The following is a 7662-nucleotide window of genomic DNA, read 5'->3' as shown; positions in this document are numbered from 1 at the left end:
ATATATAAATATGTATATAATCTTGTAAAATGGGCGCACAAGCAGTATTAGATTAGATCAGTTGTAGATTCATCTTTATTGTTTATTTTCTACACACGTACATGTATTATTTCACAAATAAAGCAAAAAAAAAAAAAAGGATGGACATTTTTGATTGCATTTCATGTAATACTAGATATGTGTGTGTGTGTGTGTGTGTGTGTGTATGAGTGTGAATGGGTGAATTCTGCTGCATGTGAAATAACGTACCAGTGACTTCCATGTTATTATAGGACCCTGAGAAGTTACACACAAGCGAATGAAAATGATGAAAACAAAAAAATTAAACTGTTCCAGTTATAAACAAGACCCATCATCCTTCTCCTTCTCCTTTCAGAGCCTCAGACAAACAAACAAATGTGTCAGGATGGAATCGAAGCAGAAGTCTGCAAAGGGGTATGAGTGGGCGCCGCCATGTTTGCGGGACAAACGTGGCGCCAAATGACGTGGGCGCGAGTCGTCAAGTGGTAAATAGATTCCTACCTTTAAAACCGGGGGGGTATTTTTAGAAGGAGTGACGATCGGAGAGAGGGGAGGCCTTACGATCCGCCGTCAATACACCTCGATACCAGCCCAGGTGGGAGATGCACGGGAGGAACTGAACGGGAGCGAGTGATCGTGCATTTGAATTGCAGCTAATTCACCAAACTACCGCCAGAGATTTCCAAACAATTCGTCATTGTTATAAATGATGTTATTTTCTTGAGGTGACCCTTTCATCTTTGAGCATACAAGTCACACTGAATCTGGAAGGATATCAAGATATCATTCATTCATTATCTATTATCCGGCACTCGGGGTCCTGGAATGCCGCGATTGGCCGAGCTGCAGGATCAGGCCAGACCGAAACCAACGCGTTCAACCATTCACTCACTCATTCACACGTCATTTAGGGACATTTAGCCATTCACTCACTCATTCACATGTCATTTGGGGACATTTAGCCATTCACTCACTCATTCACACGTCATTTAGGGACATTTAGCCATTCACTCACTCATTCACACGTCATTTAGGGACATTTAGCCATTCGCTCACTTATTCACACGTCATTCAGGGACATTTAGCCATTCGCTCATTCATTCACACGTCATTTAGGGACATTTAGCCATTCGCTCATTCATTCACACGTCATTTAGGGACATTTAGCCATTCACGCACTCATTCACATGTCATTTGGGGACATTTAGCCATTCGCTCACTCATTCACACGTCATTTGGGGACATTTAGCCATTCACTCATTCGGACAATGTAGGGTCTTCAATGAAACTCCTGCATGAGTTTGCACCTGGAGGAACCCCACGCAGACCCGGGGAGAACATGGAGACTCCACATAGAAAGGCCTCCCGTGGGACCTTCTCGCTAACCGCTGCGCCTCCTATCCAATGTTCCCTCTAATTTTTCATATGTCTGGGCATACAGACAACCGAGCTGAGCACACTTAGGACCACTGTGAGCAACATCAGATGTGCTCACTGAGGCCACACATCCGTATCACACCTGGGATCATAGCTTCTATTTAGTCCATATTTTTCCATCAGAAAACTCGCTTACTACTTTAGCTTCGCTGCGTGTTTTGAGCAGACCTTTCACACTCGAAAAAGAAAAAATCTCAGCCGGTTTCACCGCTTGTTCTTCTATTTGCACGTACTATGTCAGCCGTTCCGACTTGAAAGAACTGCATTTCTTTTTTACTTTGGTTTTGTGAGTGGACGGATCGCATTGACTGCTTGATTGACTTGTTAGCATGTTAGCATTAGCATCACTTAACCCCACCACACTGTTATTATTGTTATGTAGCGTGTATGGGCAGAGCACGTGCGCAAATACTGTCAATGCCGTGATTGGCTGCGTAGCGTAATTGCATGGTATCGTATGATTGGCTGAACACCTGTCACTCACTGAGTTACACAGTAAAATAAAAAAGAAAAAAATGTTATACATTTAATTCATTTGCAGTGCGCTCACTGCGCTGGATAGGTAATCCTGTGCGCTGAGAGTGTATGAGCAGTGCGCAGCTTAGAGGTATATCTATTATCATATACTATATATATATGTATACCATCATTTCTGGACTATTAGGCGCACCTGAATATAAGCTGCACCGGCTGAAATGAATACAAAAATATACTGCTCAAAGAAATAAAGGGAACACTTAAACAACATGATGTAACTCCAAGTAAATCACACTTGTGTGAAATCAAAGTGTTCACCGAGGAAGCAACGCTGATTCATTTCGACTTGTTTTAAGGAGTTGGATCAGCCCGTTGTGTGTTTTTCCACTTTCATTTTGAGTGTGACTCCAAATCCAGACCTCCATTAGTTCATACATTAGATTTCCATTCATCATTTTGGTGTGAATTTGTTGTCAGCACATTCAACTATGTCAAGAGCAAAGTATTTCATCAGAATATTTCTTTCATTCAGATCTAGGATGTTAGTTTTGGGGTTCCCTTTCTTTTTCAGCAGCATGTGTACATTTATAAGCTGCTCTTGTCTATAAGCAGTATGTGCTAACATTGTAACCGATATTTATAGATATTTTTTGTTTGTTTTAATGAAATACAAGGCAAGTAACATCCACAAAAACTGGAAAGGCTTCTTTTCAAACAGTGTCTGTCACACGGCTGATGAAAAAGATGAATAATAAATAACACAAGGAAAAGTCTCTCCTTTTGTTTATCTCCGCTTTGTCCTACTCCGGCTGATCGCTATCTTGGTCTTCCTTCTGCAAACTAAAACCGTTAAAGTCGTCATCTTGGGTGTCGTAATCGAACAGACTAAGAATTTCACGGCCATTTTACTGGTCCGATGTGACGAGGCTAAATGTTTTGGCTGCTCGAAGCTCGTTAGCCCCAAAAAATCCATAAATTTGCCAAATCATTGTTTAAGTGTTCAAAGTGTTCAAAACTTTCTCGGTGGAATCACAATCAGAAATGTAAAAGGATTACACGAGTTCAATATTGACAAATATCGATCGTTTCCTCGCTCCCTCGAGCCGCTGCATCGATGTAGCTAGCTGGTGTAGGTGTAGCTAGCTGTTAGCTTCAGGAATCAGAGGCTCCAAACCTTCCACAACGAAGGCAGAAAAGAAAGGAAAATTCTGCTTTCTTGCATTTGTTGACCAATTCCATCGATCCGATGTGACCAGGCTTGAATGTCTTGGCGGCATGAAGCTCGTTAGCCCAAAAAAAATCCATAAATTAGCCAAATCATAGTTTAAGTGTTCAAAGTGTTCAAAATTTTCTCGGTAGAATCACAATCGGAAATGTAAAAGGATCACACGAGTTCAATATTGACAAATATCAATCGTTTCTTAGCTTCCCTCGAGCCGCTGCATTCAAATACAAAGGTGAACATGTAGCTAGCTGGTGTAGGTGTAGCTAGCTGGTAGCTTCAGGAATCAGAGGCTCCAAATCTTCCACAACGAAGGCAGGAAAGAAAGGAAAATTCTGCTTTCTTGCATTTGTTGACCAGTTTCATCGATCCGATGTGACGAGGTTTGAATGTTTCGGCGGCGTGAAGCTCGTTAGCCCGCAAAAAAATCCATAAATTAGCCGCGTCATTGATTGAGCCGCAGTGTTTGAAGCGTGAGAAAAAGGTAGCGGCTTATAGTCCGGAAATGACGGTATATAGGGGTTGTTATTTTGCCGTCTGTCATCCTTCCTGGATTAAAAACCCGCCGCCAACTCCTGGACGGCGGTCGCTTTCGCCAATGCCAATGAAATTAACAAGCCGATTCTCTTTGCCGTAATTATCCGCCCGGGGCCGGAGGATGAGCCGCCTCGCCTCGTCATTGACTGACTGGCGGGATCCGACCTTGTGGCAAATTGCTTCTCAAATATTCCCCCTCCTCTTTTTTCCTCCATTGATTCCAAAGGGACAACGGGAAAGTCAATAACAAATCTGGAGCTTTCACCACGACTGATTTAAACCGCGGACGAGGTACTCCGAGGTGCGTTTCGGCACATCCTTAAATCTCGCAAGGTCGCCTTTTGTTGTGGAACGGAGCTCCGGAAAGAACCCGCTGAAGGTCGCTGACGGTCGGAAGAAGCGAAGCTGATCAGCAGAAGACGCCACGGGAGGTTTTTGCATGACAACGGGAAACCTTTAATTTTTATTGTTCTTTATGCAGCACGGCGCAGGGAGGAGAGCGATTGTCCTTGGAACCGAAAATTCCAGGTTCGATAACCAGTTCCTTCTCGTGTGTCCAAGTGTTGTAGAGCAAGATACCGAACTCCTGACCGCGTTGCTAGATGGCTGCTAACTGCACATGGATCATCCATTATGAGTTATATTCCCAAATGCTCCACATGGGTCACTAGAACTGAAGAGGCCTCTGAGATGAAGGGTGGAACCTCTTCAAGTGAAGAAATTCAAGTCCAGTTGCCAAGACAAGAAGATTTCAACAAGTCGCTCTCCGATCCATCCGTCCATCGTCAGACACTTATCCGAAGTTGGGGTCACGGGAGGAAGCAGCTACATAGTCCAGCTCTTCTGGGGGATCCAGCATAGAGGCATGGTCTCTCCGGCGTGTCCTGGGTCCCTTATCGGACTCTTCTCTACTCCGACTTCTTCATGAATGACCGAACTTTTTACCCTAAAACTCATGTCTACCTTCCCACCCGATCTGTCGGGTCTGTCTTCACCACGACAGATCGGTTCAGAGTCGGCATCGCCGCAGACGCCGCACCCATTCGTCCATTTCCCGCTCCATCCAACCTTCACTCGTGGACAAAACCCGGAGATACTTGAACTCCTCCGCTTGGGGCAGGACCTCTTCCTTGATCTGGACTGGTCATTCTACCTGTTTCTGCTTGAGCAGCGTGGTCTTGGATTTGGAGTTTCTGATCCTCAACCCGGCCGCGAACCGTTCCAGTGAGAGCTGGAGATCACGAACCCATGCAGCCAACGGAACCACATCAACTTCAAAAAGCAAAGACTCGATCCCGCGGCCACCAAACGGGATCCCCTCGACGCCTTGACGGAGTCCAACTCTCACCGGAAATGAGTCCGACTTACAACCGGCAAACCAAACCGAGCTCCAATTGTAAAGGGACCGAACAGTGACATGGTTCGGTACCTCATATTCCCAGAGCACCTCCACATGATTGCCCCCGGAACATGGTCGAATGCCTTCTCCAGATCTGCAAAACCCATGTAGACTAGTTGGGCAAACTCCCGCGCCCTCTCCAGGACCCCACCGAGGGTCCAGAGCCGGTCCAGAGCCCACAACCGGCACAAAAACCACACTGCTACTCCCGGATCCGAGGTTCAAGGACCCGGCGGACCCTCTTCTCCAGCACCGCTGAGTAGACCTTACCGGGGAGGCTGAGGGGTGTGATCCCGCTGTAGTTGGAGCGTACCCCCAAAATCCCCGAAATTGATACAAATAATAATGGCTAAATATATTCACAGAGCATTCGTTCATTCAGGATCAGAATCAGATCCACTGCATCACAAGGGCAGCTTTTGCAGTGATGACCGAGGCGACCCGACAAATAGGCAATAGGCAAATAAAAAAAAAGATTTCACACGAGAGTCGACGAGAGAACCGGGCAATAGAAAACTGCCCCAAAAAAGGGGCGTGTCCCAGTGGAGCGACTCTGCAAGCTGATTGGACGTTGCAACAGCCGTAGAAGCGGATTTTAAGAATTTCCCCGTCTTCAACCCTTTGGTGGAAGCCTTGTGAATGAACCTGCGTGATTTGGGATGATTTTGGACTGTGGGAGGAACCCGGAGGAACCCCACGCAGACACGTGGAGAACATGGAGAGACACACACACACTCTCACACACACACACTCACACACACACACACACACACGGATCCCAAAAGGGAAAGGAAGTGTCTAATGGAAGTTCTGCGAGCGGACAGTGCAAGACCTGCATTGAAATGCAATACATGAGCTCACACTTGTTTGCACTCACACACACACACACACACACACACACACACACACAGTCTTCCTCCCCTGTCCTTCAAGAAGAGTTCTGTTGCCGGGTAATGAAGAAGGGGGGGAGGCAGGTGCTGCTGCCGGGGAACACAGGGCCACTTCATCTGAGTGTCTACCCCCCCCCAACCATCACACACACACACACACACACACACACACACACACATTTCACTTGGTCTGACACGATCTCACCCCCAGCGTCACCGCTAACAGGTGCGAGAGTGACTTCATTTCATCATCCGCGTTTGTTTTGTTCTGGTTTCAGGATGCGGAAATTATTGCTGCGGTCAGAAACGAGTTTATTTATGTGTTGATTGATTGTCGTTTTTGAAAGATAAAATACGCGTTCAGTAATTAAGAGGATTATTTCAAATTCGATATAATTGCATTTTTCTTTCCTCCTTTTCACTTTTTTTTTTTTTTTTTTTAAAGATTTTTATCCCCAACATTTTAATTCAAAATTTAAAAAAAATCGAATTACAAATTTCACATTTCGCTTTTTTTATTCTCTTGACATGCTCACGTAGGCAGAGGTATATTTTATTTCTAACAAACAATAAAAAAAATCAAATAAAAATCAAATAAATAAATGAATGATTTCGAATTTAAAAACGGTGCTATTTTGTAAATATAATCATAGACGTGAATCCACTGTTTACTTTATCACTTTATCCTCCCGTTAGACACAAAGGTAGCATCCTCTCCTCTCTGGTCGCTATGGCAACGCTTTAACATGCCATCAAAACAAATATAAACTACATAAAAATACAGCTCACCATCTTCTTTTATGGCAAGTTTATTTGGCGTTAAAGTATCACGTGGCCGAGACAAGCATCTTGACACGCTGAGTCGAGAGAGAGTCCTAGAGAATTTGTTCATTTTTCAAAAACAGAACCATTTTTCAGATTTGGATAATAAATAAAACTGGAATAAAGTATGTAATTTATTAAGATCATTAATTATCTTAATAATAATAACAATAATTTTATAATAATTTTAAGAGAACTTAAAAAATTATTTTGTCATGAAATGTAACACATATATTATCAATAAATATGGGTATAAATATAGAGATTTATATATTTTCTAGTATATGCACATATATATATATATATATAAACACCAGTGTAACAATTACAGTATCAATAAATATGGGTCTAAATATAGAGATTTACACATATATCATTGGAGGGAGTATATATATATATATATATATATATATATTTTTTTTTTTTTTAATTTAATTTTATTTTATTTATTTTTTTGACAGGACTGTCTCAGAAAATTTGAATATTGTGATAAAGTTCTTTATCATCTGTAATATATACTATTTAGTATATATAATATAATGTACAGTATATATATATATCTTTTTTTTTTTTTTACAGGACTCTCACAGAAAATTAGGATATTGTGATAAAGTTCTTTATTTTCTGTAATGCAATTAAAAAAAAAACAAAAATGACCTTTTCATGATATTCTAATATTTTGAGATAGGATTTTTGAGTTTCCTTAAGATGTAAGCCATAATCAGCAATACTAAAACAATAAAAGGCTTGCAATATTTCAATTGATTTGTAATGAATCCAGAATGTATGACATTTTTGTTTTTTGTAATTGTGTATAGAAGATAAAGAACTTTATCACAATATTCTAATTTTCTGAG

The sequence above is a fragment of the Fistularia commersonii genome, chromosome 8 (genome assembly GCF_037954325.1).
Source record: "Fistularia commersonii isolate RoL2024-O1a breed Wild chromosome 8, RoL_Fcom_v1.0, whole genome shotgun sequence".
Taxonomy (NCBI): domain Eukaryota; kingdom Metazoa; phylum Chordata; class Actinopteri; order Syngnathiformes; family Fistulariidae; genus Fistularia; species Fistularia commersonii.
This window is presented reverse-complemented; position numbering follows the sequence as displayed.